General features: G+C 38.3%; 1 long non-coding RNA gene across 2 annotated transcripts; it reads right to left on the bottom strand.

Annotated features, from left to right (window-relative positions):
- Positions 1-3,952: 3,952 nt before the first annotated feature.
- Positions 3,953-18,484, bottom strand: LOC139046440 (uncharacterized). 2 transcript variants are annotated; one of them, XR_011506525.1, is made up of 3 exons: positions 18,345-18,484; positions 5,325-5,417; positions 3,953-4,579 (listed from the first exon to the last, which is right to left on the bottom strand). It is a non-coding gene; the product is annotated as an uncharacterized lncRNA (long non-coding RNA). The 2 variants fall into 2 exon arrangements; XR_011506524.1 differs by having other exon boundaries at positions 3,955-4,579; positions 18,185-18,484.
- Positions 18,485-18,871: the final 387 nt, after the last annotated feature.

Raw genomic sequence — 18,871 nt, 5'->3', positions numbered from 1 at the left:
GTAATGACATCCCAGACTGTCTGAGAGGAAAGTCTGATAATTTCCTCTAACTGTTCTATTCATTTAAGTAGAGTACCATCTATCACTCAAAAAAGAAGCAAAATAATCCCAGACATCCATGTCCTGTGCACAGTGATGAATGACAGAGCGCTAAGCAGCACTGGCTGTGAGATGAGTTATTTCCAGAGGGTCCATGCCAGTCACCCAACTGACTTGATCAATACCATTCAGTAAGATACAGTACAGTTCCAACTGGAAACACACAAACAAATAAATGGTTGTTGAAACCAAAGCCGGCCAAATTCTTGCCAACTACTTAATTGTATTTAAATGCTCAATGCTTAAACACTCACACAGATTTACAAGCCTACAGAAGCAATTGTAAACTCTCTCCTGCTAGATTCATTGATCAAGCAAGGCACTGAGAAAAGTAAATTACAGCTAAACGCATCAATAAAGTCAAATTCCAGACACCCTATGCTATATGTCAAAATGACATCAAAATTAATAGCAATGATAGCAGTTTACCAAATATTCTGCTGTGGTCTTTAAGAGATTGTTTCAATAAAGTTTCTACTTCTTTTAATGGATTGGAATTGGTGCATTTCTTTGCTAAAATTTTAGTAATCTGCTCTTCTATTTATCAAAGGAAGTAATTTAAAACTAATTCTAGACTGCATTTTGAGCCAAAGAAGTAAACAAAAATTTTCCACTTGTCTGAGAGGTTTTTCTTTGAAAAAGACCAAGGAATGGAATGCACCAATTCTCCATATAGACCACAGATATGATATAACCCTTTTCTGGAAAGTGAGGATTGCAAATGAACGGAAGCTGGCTTTACAAAGGAAGTGAAAAGGTATTGCAATACCTTATAAATTTCTTCCTTCTTCAGCATACATAACCAGATTTTATGCCAGATCTAAAACGTTTAGATTTGTGTAATACATTCATAAGAGCTATTAATTATGGAAAGATAATTATGTCACAGATACTTAGATAAATGCTTTACGCACATTGAAAAAACTTTAAATAGTGTAAAATGGTGCCTGTGAGGGAGGTCTTGCTAAACCCATTTTACAGATTATGGAAATTAGATTTTAAATGTTTAGTAAATTGCCCACAATAACACTGTAGAAAAATGACTGGTCCAAGGATAATCCTATATAACCACGGAATGGAACCACTACACTCTATTGCCTCTATGTTTCTCCTAATTATGAAGCATAAATTATCTGCATAACTGGCATCACTTCTTGCATCCTGCTATGTAGTGTAGACTAAGTCTTCTAAAGAAGCAGTGTGAGTACAGCTTTAGAACTACCCAGCCACCTGGAAAACCATAACAAATATGACTTGGTATCAGCTCTTTCCCAGAGCGATGATATCTCATATGTCAAAGGTGGTAAGCACTTCCAGAGCTCTGACAAAATTGCACTCAAAGGAAATTTCTTCTTCACCAGGGAAACTCCTGAACAATGAATTACACTGGTACAGCATTTACAAACCACAATCCTGAATGCATAGGGATTTTTTTTTCCTTCCTAAAAGCCATCAATAAACAAATCCATAGACTTGCCTAAGGGGAGTGATGTGAATGCAATCCTTGCAGCAAATACTATGGTCATGATAGTAATTATAGAAAAAACAATCGACCTGATAGTTTGACCCAAGAAAACAGACACTGGACTAGCCTAAGTCTTGGGATGCAAAGCTTGGTGCATATCTATGCGTGTGTGCAGAGATGACTTTCCTTCAGCTCCCTTTTGAGACCCCTGCCACTGTGTTGAGTAGGGACTTCTCCAGGGAGTGGATAAATCACTGCTAAGCCCCCGGTATGTCAGTTCCTCACATGGCTCTTGGACTTGCACCAAAGTATTGCAGGTGCCAGCTGAGTCAAAGCTTCAGGAGGCCAATTAGCAATTCTTTCTTCTCACTAAAGAATAGACCTGAATTGAGCAGAGACTCAAGGAGGAAAAAAGGAAAATGCCCCACTTTTGTGGGTTTTTAGCTGTGGGAATAGGCTTCCATAGCAAAAATAGGGGAAAATCAAGCTGAATTATAGTAGGATTTATGGAGTTTTCCATCGTGAACTTAATGTCGTCAGCTGGCTCAGTAAATCTGGCACTCCATGACACGTGAACTATGGTTAAATAAATTATATTTGATCATGTAATTCCTTTCCTTAAAACATGTTCCTATACACTGAAGTCCAGATTCCTCATCATGTCATTCGAGGTCCTATTTTGTCTCAAATATTTTTGTCATACTAACATTGTGTTTTTTCCAGTTTCTCTGCATCGAGTGTCCTTCTCCCACACTATCCTCCCTGCCTCTCGGACCATGTAGACCTGTTTTTATTTCCTCTTTAAAACTTTTCTTACACATCACCGCCTCCTCCACTCCCACTCCATTTTAAAATTGGTGGCTCTCTTAGCCCTCTTTATGTTCCCATAGCACTGTGTTCCTACCTTTAGCACAGCATCTAACTTACTCCGTTATTCTTGGTTCCATTCGTTCCCTGAAGACAGTACCAGGCTGTAGTTGCCCTGTGTCCCAGTGTTTGCTGAGGGAAACATGAGTGAATACCCCTTTTGTGATTGTATATCCACTCTGTTACATAGTGCATGAAACATAGCAGGAGTCTAATAAATGTTTTTGGAATGAGTGAATGAATGAATCACTGATATTGTTAACTACATACTTTACAGATTGGTGTAACGTCTTTCCTGTATGCCATAATTATTAGAATGCAAACTGAAGTAAATCCATTTATTTGGTTTATGATCAGTCCTTTTCCTCGGACCGATTGATCCTACCCAAGTGGGAAAACCTCCCTAATTCCTAAGAAATGAGTAGAATGCCTTTAATTTGAGTGGAGCTTTCCTCTTCCCGGGATGCTAGAGCCATAGGATTGGAGATGGAGTGAGACTTCTCTGGTTCAAATGACATGCTACAGCAATGAGAAACAAATATTCAGATGTAAACACTGAAGAAGGAAGGATAGTGACTATAATTAACTGTAAAATTACTAGAAAAGAAGAAAATGATGAACTTAAGGGCAAATAACTTTAAAAGAAGTCTCAAAAGTTTTGTGAGATGTGTATACGAAAACATAGGTGACCAATTCCTTCTACAAAATATCGCGTCACTAAATTTGGCTTAGTGATCTGATCAAGATGTCTAGGTTATTTTCCCCTAAAGGGGTGAGGGGAAGGCTGGAGGGCATAGATAAGTTACAATTGACATCATGTTGATAATTTCTATAACTCAGGAAGGTCTGTTATACAACTTTCTATGTATATGGGGGAGTGTTACAGAGGAACATAGAGTGTATTTTCTGTATAGGTAAATATCTTTCCTAATGATTTCTCATTCCTATTTACTGTCATTCTTTACATTTGTTTCATTTTAAAGATTCATATTGTACCTCTAGAAATTATTAATTTGTGTTCAATTATGCTATTTGAAAAAATCATTACAGTACTAGTAGATTACAAATAACATATCAAATCTGCCTAAGAGAATGCTTAGAACATTGTAGTTGATAAATATATTATGAATATTTTTATTAACTTGAATAATAATTTTAAAGGAATTTTAGAGAAGATACGAATCTAATGAACCACATCATGATAATAAAAATGTTTTTTCAAGTTTCCAAAATTAGTGGATGTCATGGTATAAAAGCTCATATCAGTTTATCCTGACTGCATCAAAGACTGCATCCTGATTCCTGTAATTTATGACAAAAATTAACTGTGCATGCCACCACATAATCAAGATAGCATCATTTCATATTCAAGCAGCTAAATATTCTGTTTCATTATAATGATGCTTTGATTCACCTGAGGTGAGATCTCTTTATCTGTATTTCTCAATTATTTAGGGAATAAGAAGGAAACATTTGGGATGATTTACACAAACTACAGAAATTTGGCAGAATATGAAAATCATAGAATAATTCAAGGCATTTATTAAAATTTATTCATAACACTAAGTTGATTACATTAGGAAATGGATAATTTAACTCTGTATAAACAATGCAATTGAGTATAAATTTTAGTGTTTCTAAAGTAGAAACATAACTGCAACATAAAACTGATCACTTTCATTATTCCTTACAAATTAAAAAATATATACTTAGACTAAGATAGCTTTGAAATAATTGGCTTTACCTATGTGATTTCAGGATAAAGCCTTTAACTGAGGAGAGATCTGAAGGAATACGAACAAGATGAATGAATTAAAATTATCATACAAAAAAGGAGAGGCATTAAGGACCCTCAGTGATAACTGGTCACTAGTGAAGAAAAATTTTGGTGGGTTAGAATTGCAAAACTCCTTTCCTGGAAATGAAATGGCTCCTCATATAAACCTGCCTCAGCATTCTGAGAATAACACACTTCTGGTATCTTCTGTGGCCCATGGCTTTGCCCTCTTAGAGGTTGCTTCTTCTCCTTTGTCTCTTGTGGCCATATATGAAATGGATGTTAGAGAGTAGATTCTCCCTCTGGGCTGCCCATCTTATTGTCCATTTTCTGCTTTCTCATGATTGGGAGCTGGAGGCCTGTTTTGGAGACTGAAAAGACACAAGTTTTTTAGCTCAAAATTGTGGCTTCTTTGGTAACACAATTATTTCAAAATATATGAGGCATTTGCTTCCAGTTGGTTCTGGGTGCCAATAGCCATACCCAAACTTCTTTTCTGGACTTAACAATTTTGTTAACTTACTTTATTTACTGGCTTCTTTGCTTGGCCTTAACACCTGAGTCTTGGGGCACAGAGGCAGCTATAGATTTTTCAATCCTGTAAAGCTGCACATTTCTAGACCTTTCCATGTCTTTCTATCTCTGCTCACACACTTAAAATTTTTTGCCCAAGATCATCAGTTTTATATAATACTTTGTTAAAAACAACTAGAGACAGGTAAGAGATATCAACATTATTGCTCTATGTGACCACTTCCCTCCAAGCCACAGGCACTGTGGAGCATTTTCCTTCCAGGTTACTGTAAATGACAGTGTTAACAATTGTTTGGCCAAGGCCTCACAAGGTCGCAAACTGTAGCATCAGATTCTCTATATCTGTTACCTGACTACTAATCCAAAACCAGGTATTTTAAGTGTTTGTTATGTTTCATTTATTCTTGGGATCAAATACTGTGTCAGGCAGAGTTCAGTGGAGGAACCATAAACTATTGCTATGCTTTTAGGCATAAAGAAGAATGCAAGGGAATGGGTTCTTACAAAATCCTATAAAAGATAAATAAGCATGTTCTAGCCTGAGCCTCTTTAAAAAACTCCAAGAATAGAGAACTGGCTCACCAGGGGAGCTCCTTCCTCAGAGACCACCACTGCGACAATTTCACTCAGATGTACAGCTGCCACCACTGCCATAGCACCTCAGACAACGTGAAGCTAAAGAGGAGGCAATTGAAGCCATAATTCAGGACAGATGGAACCAAATCAAGAAGCCAATGCAGCCCCCGCTGTTTCTTGACACTTAGGAAGCTAGAGCAAATACTGGAACCTGCTTCAGGAAAATGATTACCTTCCTAGTCAATGTGCAAGGGGCTTCCTCTAACTTGTTCTTTCCAAATCTGCGCGAAAGGTTTCTTCACACAGTTTAATTCACACCAAGGGAGTATGGAAAGCCAATTCAAAAAGACACCACAGCAGCCAACGCAAGGTAAAAAAGGATAGAGGCCAACCATGTGGTAATGGCTGTGGTAGGCAGAATTCTAAAGATGTCCCCTGGTTGTTCCATCAAATGCTAATCTAGGTATCTCTGAGAAGGGTTTTTGCAGATGTAATTAAGGGTATGGTCCTTAAAAATAGAGAGATTATCTTGGATTATCCAAGTGAGCCCAATCTAATCACCTGAACCCTTAAAAGCAAAGAAAATTCTCTGGCTGGAGTAAGAAGAGATACTGGAGAAGGGGAAGTCAGGGAGATTCAAAGCATGAGAAGCTTTGAGGGTACTATACTAAGTGGAATAAGTCAGACAGAGAAGACAAATAACCATGTGATTTCACTCGTGTGTGGAAGATAAATAAACAAACACACTGTTAAGGAGAAGAGATGGGTGGTCATCAAAAGAGGAAGGGGTTGGGGAGTAGGGCAAAATGGGTAAAGGGACACATATGTATGGTGATGCATGGGACTAGACTTCTGGTGATGAACATGATGCAGTCTATACAGAAGCTGAAATATAATAATGTACACCTGAAATTTACATAAGGTTATAAACCAATGTGACCTCAATAAAATAATTTTTAAAAAAGAATAAACAGAAAAGAAAGTTCCATATCCCCTCAGATTTTATAATGAATCATTGAGATGTTAAAAAACAAAAGCATGAGAAGGACTCAATCTGCTGGTGTCGCTTTGAAGATGGAGGAATGTGGCCACCTGCCAAGGAACGTGGGGGCCTCTAGAAGCTGAGAGAGCTCTTAGGCCAACAGTCAGCAAGGAAATGGGGAGCTCAGTCCTAGACCACTGCATTGATATGGATTCTGTAAACAACTTGTATTGTGTGAACCTGGAAGCAAATTCATCCCTGGAGCCTCCAGAAAGGAATGCAGCCCTGCCAACACCTTGGTATTGGCCTTGGGGGACTCTAAGTAGAGAACCAGCTGAGCGACTCTGTGCCTGAACTTCTTTTTTCTGTTTGTTTTAAGGTTGGCACCTGAGCTAATAACTGTTGCCAAACTTTTCTTCTTCTTCTTCTTCTTCTTCTCTCCAAAGCCCCCCAGTACATAGTTGTATATTCTAGTTGTGAGGGCCTCTAGTTGTGCTTTGTGGGATGCTGCCTCAGTGTGGCCTGATGAGTGGTGCCATGTCTGCGCCCAGAATCGGATCCAGGGAAACCTTGGGCCGCTGAAGTGGAGCGCGCGAACTTAACCACTTGGCCTGGGGGTGGCCCCTGAACTTCTTTTTTTTTAACCACTTTATTGAGGCATGATGGACATGAAAGAAGCTGAACCTGTTTAATGTATACCACTAAATGATTTGGGGAAAGTATATACCCTCAAAATCATCCCCATCATCAAATGCCTGAAATTCTGACCTACAGAACTGTTGAAAAGATGGTGAAGGATAAAGTTGGGAGGAAAAACTAAGACCAGCATGCAGAAGGGCTAGAATAAGAGCCTAACAAATTTCAGGAGAAAGATTCACATCATAAAATAAATCACAAATGAGAAATATGAGACATATGAGTATATTTCTATAAAATAAAGTACTACCAAAGTTTTCATCAGATGTTTATGCCTACACGGCTAGCCCAACCAGTTTGCCCTGTTGTCTCTGCAGTTTCCTTCTAACCTGGGGGAAATCTTCATCCTAGACAACAAGTCTCTTAACTTTTCCGTACACTGATTTGCTGCTGATATATGCCTACCTATGTTTCAGAGTTGGTTAGTCTTACTTATGACCAAAAGGAACGAGGACATCAAGTGAGAAAACTCACTATGCCTGTGTATACCTGCCAGAGATCAGGGAGGAAAAGAGTTTTCATTCATTTGCATATGGACATTTTTAACATGTGGACACTATCTTTTCCCATGACAAATCGCTTATGTATTACACAATGTTTTCATCGCTCGGTTATTTTATTCAGTTATCAGGCAGTAGCCAGATTTTATTCAAGCATATCTGATTAATGTTTATCCTTTTAAAATCACCAGATTCCCCTACCCCATTTTCATCAACAAATAGTTGTTAATTTCCCAATAAAGGATCTTACTATGACTAGAACACACACACATTCAGAGTACGTTCATTTTTGCTTGCCAGCGTAGAAAGCTGCTTCTGGATAAGCATTCGTAAACTGAGAAAACAATCATGAAAATAAACAAAACACATGCAAAGCCTTTCAGCAGGTTGGTGGATGCCTGTGGAGCTGCCATCCTCAGATGTGGCATCCAGCTCATTTCATGCCTCCAATTGGAACAGCATTAAACAAAAATGCAAGGAAATTAGGTCCCAATTTTGGTACATGCTAGCAACAAATTCTGTACATTTCCTCCTTCCCTCCGCCGAACGGCAGCATTTCATGATAAAATAAGACATCAAATTTCTTGTTTAAAGTTACACCTTCAAACACTGTATCTCAAACAATTGACTTGCTCTAACTTAAAATACATTCAAATTGGTAGAATCAGCTACATGCATGTGAATATGCACCTTTAGATTTTGAAGCAGACATTTTATAATTTTAATTATTATTTTAATTTAGCCTGAATCACTCAAATACTTAATATTTGCACTATTTTTAAAGCTTTTTTTCGTAAATTAAAACTTTTTTAGCAAGACATATTCTACTATCACATTAAGTTTAAATACATCAAAGGTACAGATAAAAGATCTAGTAGAAAAGCCAACAACAGTATTCATTCAAAGTTTCAAAATTTGTATGTACTTTTAGTTTTGATAAACTTATAAAGATATCATCAGATATTTCTTTTCTTTTCTAGAAAATAGATGCAGTATTTGAGATGGAGAGAAAGAAATAAAACCACAGAGGGTTTCATTACAAAATATCAATTTCCTTTGCCTCTTTTAAGATCTTGGATAAGAGAATTTGGACCAGACTTTCTAATCAGTCTCTCTTGCTCGCACTTGAAAACTTCCTCCTCTCTCACCTAAAAACTCTAACAATGTTCTAAACACAGAGGACAAAAAAAAAGTTTTATTTTGATTTGATTTATGTTATCACAGGGAATTGATTAGTTTTCCAGTAGCTTTCCCAGTCCAAGAAGAATGTGCTCATGTTCAAAGTTATATTGGGGGCTGGCCCAGTGGCATAATGGTTAACTTTGGTGCCCTCCACTTCAGGAGCCTGGGTTCATGGGTACAGATCCCAGGTGTGGATCTACACTACTTGTCAGCTATGCTGTGGTGGCGACCTACATCTAAAGTGGAGGAAGACTGGCACAGATGTTAGCTCAGGGTTAATCTTCCTCAGCAAAAAAAAAAAAAAAAAAAGACAGAGTATGGATCCCTGTGCAGATGACTTAAATCACAGTATAATCACGTCTAGTCATTATCCATCAGTCCTCCCAGTTATCCTCTCTACTGTTATTTTGTGAGCACTTCTAAATACTGAGATATGTTTTAAATATGCTTGAAGATGAAATCTTATTTTTTTTCTTCTACTATCTGGGAAGTCAGTCAACTAGGATTTCCAAACCAAACTGATATATCCCTAGAGGGCGTCACTAACAGAAAATCAAAATATCAAGAAGCCAACTTATGAAGTAGAAACCTAAAGCAAATTGCCATGTACCCAAAAGCTGAGGGCTTTCTCAAAAATTAGTGAATTTCTTCTGTTAGACCTAAGATCACCAAATCCTATACAACTTCAGAAAGTATTAGCACAGTTGAAATTATAGATGGTCTTTGGCTGAAAAGTGTTTACTTATAATCTATGCAATTAAAACCTGATGATTAAGCCCATGTCTGGAATTTGTTTTTTCACTGCAATTTATTCAAAATATTTCTTCACTCAAAAAATTAAAAATGAAACTTTTAAAAGCACTTACCTAAACCCTGATTTGTTCACTCATAATATGTGTTATTCAAGGTTTGAAGATGGCAACATGTGCTCTAATGTAGAAACTTAAGAATTGGGGAGTTTTCTGGAAAGTTTTTGTGCTGTTTGCTCACTTATAATAACTTTATGTTAAATAAGTTATCAAAGTTAATTACCTTGGCATGGCTTCTGTTGTGACTTGGAAAGAGGATAAAATAGATAAGCTTTGGAGAACTTCAAATACTTGGAGGTACAATTTAAAAGAAATGGGGTCGAAAAGAATTAAGAAAGTAGCTATATTTAGAAACTGGAAATACACAGGTGTATTGACTTACAGAAGAATCTAGGTATGAAATCTACTTAATCACACAAGTCCCAGACCTCTAATTACTGTTCTATGTAATTATTACAAAGAAGAGAGTCTCACTTTTCCTAATACTTTGGAAATTTGCCAATAACGATGTTTCTCCTGTAATGAGAAACCTTATCATGTATTTGTTATCAAATCTCAAAGGAAACTAAAACTAAAAATGGTTCTAGTCTAAGGAAAGATTACGAACGCGACTTCTTGATGTGAATATGGCTTTCTTCAATTTATAATCTGAGCCCATTAGAAGTCTTCCAGACACAGGTGAGAGGTTTCCCCAGAAAGCATGAGGAGCAAAGGGCTCATTCTGTGATCTCAGCCTTCAGCATCCACAGAAACTTCTAAGTAGGAAGATCAGATGCACGGGTTAAGAAAGACATTACGGAGGAGATTTTCAACATAAGCTTCTCAGACACTTATCTGAACCCTGCTGCTCTGAGCCCCAGGTGGGAGAGGTGGGTCATAGGCTCTTGCTGAATTTCACCAGCTCACTAGTATTTGAGCAGAGCAGACCACCTATCAGGTGGGAAATGTGTCCCAGGGGGAGGTCTGCACTGGCACCAAAAGGTGATCATGAAACTCATTCTTCTTTGCCCTCTTTCTATAGATCATCAGCAGAGAAATGTTGTAAGATGGCAGAAATGAAATGTATAAACATTTTTCTTCTTGAGCGAGCATTTTAGAGTGGGGGAGCACTAGATTCTTCTCACTGAAATGTCTGTGAGCTGTCAGGAACAAGCTTTCAAGCACAGCAGGAACTTTAGCGCACAGTGGGAATAATATCTCCTTACACAACTATGAATACTGAGAATAAAAGGAAGAGAATAGCACACAAAGGACATTATTGAAAACATGGTTTCAAGTGGAACCTTTGAACGTTTTCCCCTTTGGGGAGGTGGTAACAATTTGTTACAGCACTCGCACAAGCAAGCATTGTTTTATTGTGTTCTTATGAATGTGTGATAAGGTGCTGGGGTCTGAACATATGAAAAAGCAAAGATGATAAACAGAAAGATTAATGTCCTGAGGAACATGAAGTAATAGGTGTTTAGGTGCACATGAAACTTTTCAATAAATTTCTTGTATCTGAAGGCTGTGATCTTTTATTTGATAAGCAAAAAGCAAGACACTGAATAATGTGATTAGACTTTGTAATATATTTACCTTGTTAATAATAACCTATTGGAATTCCAAGGCTATCTAGAAGTTGAGACAGGAACAAAAAGTGTTCAACTGGTGTTTATGGAATGTTAGTAGCTAAAAATTCGCTAAAAAAGATGGCTGAAAGAAGGGTATAGAGACCCTGCAATGTTTTTTATTTAAAATGCACTTCTTTGCCTAATATCTTCTAGGTCTATCCATGTTGCCACAAATAGCACGATTTCATTCTTTTTAATGGCTGAGTAATATTCCATATAGAAGCTATTATGCTAAGTAAAATAAAGCAGACAAAGATAATTACCATATGATTTCACCTATATGTGGAATCTAAAACAAAACAAGTGAACAAACAAGACAAAACAGAAACACTCGTAGATACAGGAAGCAAACCAGTGGTTACCAGAAGGGAGAGGGATTGGAGGGGTGGGCGAAATAAGTGAAGGGGATTAAGAGGTACAAATTTCCAGTTATAAAATAAATAGGCCACCAGGATGTATTGTACGGCATAGGGAATATAGTCAATAATATTACAATAACTTTGTATGGTGACAGACTTATCCAGTGACCATTTCATAACGTATATAAATATCAAATCCCGACGATGCACACCTGAAACTAACAGGATGCTGCATGTCAATTATACTTGAAATACTTCAAGGATCAAGGCTGTACTCAGTGAGCTCTCTGCACCCCCACAGCTTTTTCATCCCTTTTTGAAATGCCTTTTCTTGGAGGATAAAGCATTTGACTCTACAACCTAGCTTAGGTGTGATTCCAGGAAGCAAACCCTGAGAACTGGAGGTGTGTGTAAGTGATTTATTAAGGGCGGGCTCTCAGGAAAAACTGTTAAGAGAAGGGGGAAGTAGGACAGTGAAGGGGAAAAAGCCAAGCTGGGGCACGATTTCACAAAAAGTCACAACTTCAACGTAATCAGACTTGTCACCAGCAATACTTAGCGCTAAAAGACAATGGAAAAATGATTTCTGAGAGAAAATGATTTTTAACCAGAAGTTCTTTAATCAATCAATTATCAGGTTTAGTGACTACTTCCATTTTTACCAATAGATAAGCTGAAAACACAATTAGTTCAAAAAAAGAAAAAAAATCCCTGTGGTGAGTACATCAGCTAACATTGGAACTGCTTCAGTAGAAGTTTCTGGTTGTAAAGATTTCTCATATAAAAGGTCTCTGGTTGAAAAAATAGACGTAACCATGAACTTGTTCACATATATACATTTTCCGAGAAAGCGCATGCTGAAAACTAACATCAGAAATAGCCACGTATTTGCCCCATATATTTTCGAAGTACCTGAAAGATACAATTGCAAAATTTCCCACGAAAGACACATCCTCACTTGAGGCCACAAAGGGTTTCAGTGGATCAAACTCACAATCCACAGGTACCAATCACAACTTAGTAGTTTACAAAGTAATCTTTTAGGCTTATGATTCTGTGTGTCAGGAATCCCAGCACGGCAGAGCAGGAACAGCTCCTCTTTATTATATAGTGACTAGAGCCTCGGGTAAGACGATTGAACAGCTGGGGTGACTTGATGGTTGGGGCTGGAAACAGATAGCAGTGTCTCCTCTCACATGTCCGGTGATTGATCCCAGATGTCAGCTGAGACCTCCCCTGCAGCAGTCAACGAAAGACCTTCACATAATGTCTCCACATTTTATGTTTTCTGGGCTTCCTTTCAGCACAACAGTGTCGGAGCAGTCAGACTTCTTACATGGTGGATCAGACCTCCAGGAGAAAGGGGCCCTGTACACAAGGAGCAAGCAACACTGCCTTTTCTTACCTAGTGGTTAGTTTAGGTCCTTTGAGGAACAGACATCAAGATAGGGATTAGACGTGCAAGAGATTTATAGGGTGATATGCTTGTGAGGGGAAAAGTGAAAGAAGCCAGAAAAGGCAATGAGAGTTTTCAGGTGGCAATACAGGTCTACCTTACTAGCCCTCCTGCATTCAGTCACTGGCTGGAGCAGCCCAAGGGAGGCATTGTCTCAGTGTGAACTTCAGTTGGGGTGGATCCAAAGTGCAGAGGCTGGATTATGCTCCCCATAGCAAGAGATTTGACAGACGCATTTCCATGTGGCCACACCTAGCCTCAGAAGTCATACACATTCTGCTACATTGCCTTGGTTACAAGCAAGCCATAAGTTTGCCCAGACTTAAAGGGAGGGGTCATAGACCCCATCTCTCAATGGAAGGAGTGCCTAAGACTTTTCAGCAATTTTGTAAAATAACTGCCACATCGATGTACTTAAAAATAGTGATCATAATGTTTAAAATGCATAAATCAAAACAGCATTATGAACAAAGGTTTAAGAAATACAGAGGAAGTATGATACAATGTGCAAAACAAATTATTAAAATTCTTTGCCACCGGGAAATAGGACCTGTGTTTGGGAGAGGGTATTCAGCAGGGTACTATTCTTTTTCATTGCAAGATTTTTAGTACTATTTAATTTTTTTAATCATTTGCCTTTGTTACTTCAACATAACTAAACATAAATGAGCAACTGAACTAAAGAAAAGTAAAAGAAAGCTTACAGTGCCCTCCTTAATATCTTTCTGCGGTTTTTCTCTTGGCGATAAGATCATGTCTAAACATCAAGTTCACAAGACCTTCTATGAGCTGATTTAAGTTTCCAGACTCTTCATAATACCCGGTTTCAGTTATCTTTTGGTAAGTTAGGCTGTGGTGACAAAGTCCTAAGTCTCAGTGGCTTCTAACACAGCCCAGTGGCGGTGGGTTGACTGTGGTTCTTCTGTATATATCTTCGCATTTCAGGATCCATGCTGAGAAACAGCCCTACTCAGGACATGCCAAAGGGAAATTGACAGGACAACTGGCAAAACCAACAGTGGCTATTAAAGTTTATGCTAAAAACTGTACGTTGCCACTTCAACTCATATTTCGCTGGCCAAACCAATCAATACCCAAGCTTGTTGTTAAGAGGGGACAGAAAGGTGGAATGTGTCTCCCAAAGCAAGTCCTGGCAAAAGATGGGGATGCATAACACAATCTACCACACACGGTTTTCTGACACAGCATGGGATGTATCCAGTTTTAGATTTATTTCAGTTTCTAGAACACACCCACACTCTGTTTCTTTCCCACCACTGAAATCCTATGCCCCAACACACAGAAAAATGTTAAGAAGTTTGTTGGGTCATATAAGTTCACCCAGAAGTAAAGATGTGGTGAAAATTCTGACTCCGACTAAGAGTTCATATCTTGATTGTGATGTTTGCTTTCAATTAGCAATTTTTCAGAATAATGGGAGCTCTGATCTTGGAAATAGCCACAGTCAGGATTTAAGATAAGGAGGAGGGAAGAAATATGTGTGAAACAAGTGTCTTACTGTGCTCGGACTGCCATGACAATATAGCATAGACTATGGGGCTTAAATAACAGAAGTTTATTTTCTCACAGTTCTGGAGGTTGGAAAGTCCAAGAGCAAGGTTCTGGCAGGGATCAGTTCCTGGCTGAGAACTCTCTTCCTGGCTTGCAGACAACCTCCTTATCTGGTCATGAATTTCCTCTGAGCATGCTCCAGTCCTCTTGGATTAGAACCCCACTCCTACGACTTCATTTAACCTTATTTACCTCCTAAAGACCCAATCTCCAAAAACAGGCACAATGGGGTAAGGCTGCAACAAGGAGGAGAGAATAGCTATAGAAATAAGAAAAGCATTTATGAAAGACTCTGGTTAGTGCTCCAGCATAAAGATGGGAAGTCGGGAGAAGATGAAGAGCTGTGTCATGAAGGCACACCTGAGAATGCAAGAATTCTGCAAATACGAAATGCCTGGCAATGCAAGGGCACTATTTGAAAAGTAATTTGCATGGTAGAAAGGTATGCGAGCCTAGCCTAGGGTTCTTGACATACCACTGCCACTTGTCAGTCAGTTAACTTCTTGCCTCCATTGCTTCTTTATGAATGAAATAAAAATAAACTATAAAAGTATATCAACACAATCATTGTTCACTCAGTAGCTGTGAACTCATGTCAAGTTATCATATCAAAGAGCTAAAAAAGGAAACATTAGGGGCTGGCCCGGTGGTCGAGTGGTTAAGTTTGTGTGCTCTGCTGCAGGCGGCCCAGTGTTTCGTTGGTTTGAATCCTGGGCGTGGACACAGCACTGCTCATCAAACCATGCTGAGGCAGCGTCCCACATGCCACAACTAGAAGGACCCACAACAAAGAATATACAACTATGTACCAGGTGGGCTTTGGGGAGAAAAAGGAAAAAATAAAATCTTTAAAAAAAAAAAAGGAAACATTAATATGTAAAAATAAATGTTAAAATGGAAAAATGTTGTGAAAATATTAATAACAATAAAACTGCCTTTGGGATCAAGGTCTATGTGAAAGTATTTCTTTATAGCCTTAGCCTTTGCTTTTACTTTTCATATGCATTTTCTTCTGCTCCAAAACATAAAATGAACTTACCTATCCTCTCACCTGAGTAATTAGCCTTTAAAATATATGCAGCTAGTTGGAAATATGTACAGCTCATTTGAAGTGGTTAATTCTTCAGAATTCTTTCCTTAATCCTACATAATATTACCTTTATTTGCACAATAATTCACTTTGTAAAATTTAAGTGGAATTTCATGTTTAGTTCATAAGTTTTTAACAGAAGAATAAAGTAGAAAAAGTGTTTATGCAAAGAACTCTTCTCTAGGTCACTTTAGTCTATGATTGTATTGTCATCTAGACAAGGGCCATTTCACTGTAAAAAATAAAATCCCCACTCTCACTTTATAACTGTCCCCAGTGACCAGTTGCTCCGGTGGTGTCCTTCACACGCAAGCCTTAGCATAGACAATCTGGTCACTTCTTGGGAGTTCCGAATGCCCCAAGGAAAGAATAAGAGGCTTGGCACTATTCCAGTTCACATAATTGAACGCTTCTGACTTAACAATCCCTTATATTTTCAATTAAATGTAACACTTCAGTCTATCAAATCCCTAGGTGCCCCCAAAGGGTTGCTATGTTCAGATTTGTTCTTCACCTTCACGACAGGTGAAGTTTGCAAAGTCTGTGAATTTACAGCCTTAACGATCCTATGTAAATGTAAATTATAATCAATTCCTTCGCAGATCTGACGTTGACCATTTATGAAGGATCTACAGACCCTCACTGCCTCTCCCATAATGTTGGTAGTTTGTCTGAAATGGTGTTTGAGCATTGTCCAAAATTTTGTTGTTAAGTGACTTTTCCCGTTTAATGGAAAAGATAAAAAATTTTATACTGAAGAAACAGAATTTAGATGGATTGGCGGTAACAGGAAGTGAGTGCTGAAAGCCCATCACATAATACTGGAAGAGGCCATAAAGCCCTATAAAGGCCACCTGCATTCTCGCTGATTACACTAGATAACAGGCAGACTAGCACATTGGTGAATTTACTCTTTTTTTAAAAAAAATTGGCACCTGAGCTAACAGCTATTGCCAATCTTCTTTTTTCTTTTTTTTTCTTTCCGCTTTTTCTCCCCAAATCCCCTCAGTACGTAGTTGTATATTTTAGTTGTGGGTCCTTCTAGTTGTGGCATGTGGGGCGCCGCCTCAGCATGGCCTGATGAGTGGTGCCATGTCCGCGTCCAGGATCCGAATCAGCAAAACCCTGGGCTGCCGCAGAGGAGCGCGAGAACTTAACCGCTAGGCCATGCACGGGGCCCTGAATTTACTCTTGTATGTTTTTAATTCAAAGGAAATAACTGTGGATCTAACATCAAAATCTCAGCAATAGATTTCTGATTTCACAGAATAACGGCATTTAATCATATGACTACCTTTATAAGGATATCTTACACTTTTAAATACATAGCAACCCTTTGTTCAACTCATTTCTCCAAACAATCTTTTGTAGTGGCATATGGTCATCACTAACTACAACAGCTAGCAATGATTTTGCTCTCTTTGTGGCATTTCAATAATACCCAGTCTGCAACCAAATAAGTAGAATTCAAATATACCACTTTATTTTGTTCTTTATGTCATGTCTGAAGATCTCCTTCCAGTTAAATCATAAAGTCCTTAATCTTTATATCTATCCTTTACAGCGTCTAGTGGAATTCAGGGCACAAGGTACACATTACAGAAATGCTTACAGATAGGAAATATCTGGCCATGAGAGTTGACTGATTTGAATCCTCACAGCAAGGCAATGGAAATGCCAAATCTAATTGTAGGTTTTCTGACTCAGTGTACAGTCAGCTTTTGGACTCAGTGCAGAATTACCTCCTAGAGAAGAGATTTGCCCTGAGCATCCTCAGCCACCCTTTGGCCCACCTTTCTTGATGGGATATATCATGAAGTAGAGCATGCTATTTCAACCCAAAACAGTTTTTCTGATCTGACAATCAGTCAGATCTTTTTTTTTTTTTTTACTTTGGGGTTAGAAGTAAATCCTATTAATACATAATTTCAAAGCATCAGTAAGAGTTCTTCTAGCTGGTTAAGAAATCCACTCAAATCCAGGCACAGAACAAAAGCATATTTAGATTTTAGATAGAATATAATTAGTGACACTGCACCCACCAGCTGCATCTGAGTACTGGCCATTTACACTGCTTTAGTCCTTGGGCCAATTACTCAATTGCAAGCAATATCTCTGCATAGATGAGTGCCTGGAAAAGAGTAGGTGGTCAATACAAGTTTAGTGATTTTAATTGCGTTGTTTTGTAAAATCATAAACTTTCTAATATGCTTATATATTTATTCAAGGAGATGTAACGTGAAAATAAAAGAGAGAATGTGGGAACTTGAGTACTGTCTACCAGGAAGACCAAAGAAATATTGCAACTTCAGAGAAGAATCTGATTCTAGTAGCATCTGGAACCATAAAGAACCTACTGGGAAAAAAAGTTCAGGATGGGAGAAGTTAGTTTACAGAGGACCTATATTCTTGAGGATGTGTGAGAATGTTGCAGATTAGAAAGAGAAGTAGCTTTTAGGGATCAAACCCTGTACCAAGCACTTCACACACATTACTTTGCGTGATCCTTGAGGCAAGCCCATGAAGTACGTATTGCCATCTCTTCCATAAAACTAGAATGTACATTTCAGGAAAAATAAACAGAATTCACAAACAGGTCTTTCTTACCTCAAAAGTCTTGATGTTACCGTTTATCCTACTGATGATAAAACACAGGGCAATGTGAAGATAAGAGTGTAGAAGAATGTTGTTGAATGGAGGAGCTTGAAGTTCAATTTATAGGGGAGATAATTGAGAGGGAATGCCAAGGAAAATTAAGTACCAGTACCTTCCGAGGTTCAAATAGTTCAACTGAAGGTTCCAGATCTGCTAAGATCAAAAGTCTGGAACGTTTGTCCATGGATCCCTGTGAATGTTGGTGAGTTGCTTTGGTCTTCCTTAACACACCTCTCCCCCGCTGCATGGGAATGGGGAACAGCTAACTTAAGGAAGTCTAAAGTGGGAAATGGGGAAGCTTTGGGTTTCGTATGTTGTACTGTGAGAAGTTTGGAAAGCCCCAAACTCTAAAGATTGCTCATCAGTGACACAGAAAGGGATGTAGAGCTTTATGCAACCTCCAGTTCAGAGGTTTTAACAGTTGTGTGTTAACACTTGAATCACCTGGAGACTAAAAATAAATGCTGTTATCTGGACTTCAGCTTCAAAGAGTCCAATTTTAAATTCTCTGCAGTCTACTACTACTTGTCTAAAATTCAATGTTTGTTTTTATTTTTGTTGTTGTTTTAAATTCCCCTGGTGATCAGCATCTGAAGCTAAGTTTGAGAACAGCTGATAATCCTTTCCCTCATCATGAAA

Source organism: Equus asinus, chromosome 10 (genome assembly GCF_041296235.1).
Source record: "Equus asinus isolate D_3611 breed Donkey chromosome 10, EquAss-T2T_v2, whole genome shotgun sequence".
In the NCBI taxonomy this organism is placed as follows: Eukaryota; Metazoa; Chordata; class Mammalia; order Perissodactyla; family Equidae; genus Equus; species Equus asinus.
This window is presented reverse-complemented; position numbering and strand designations above follow the sequence as displayed.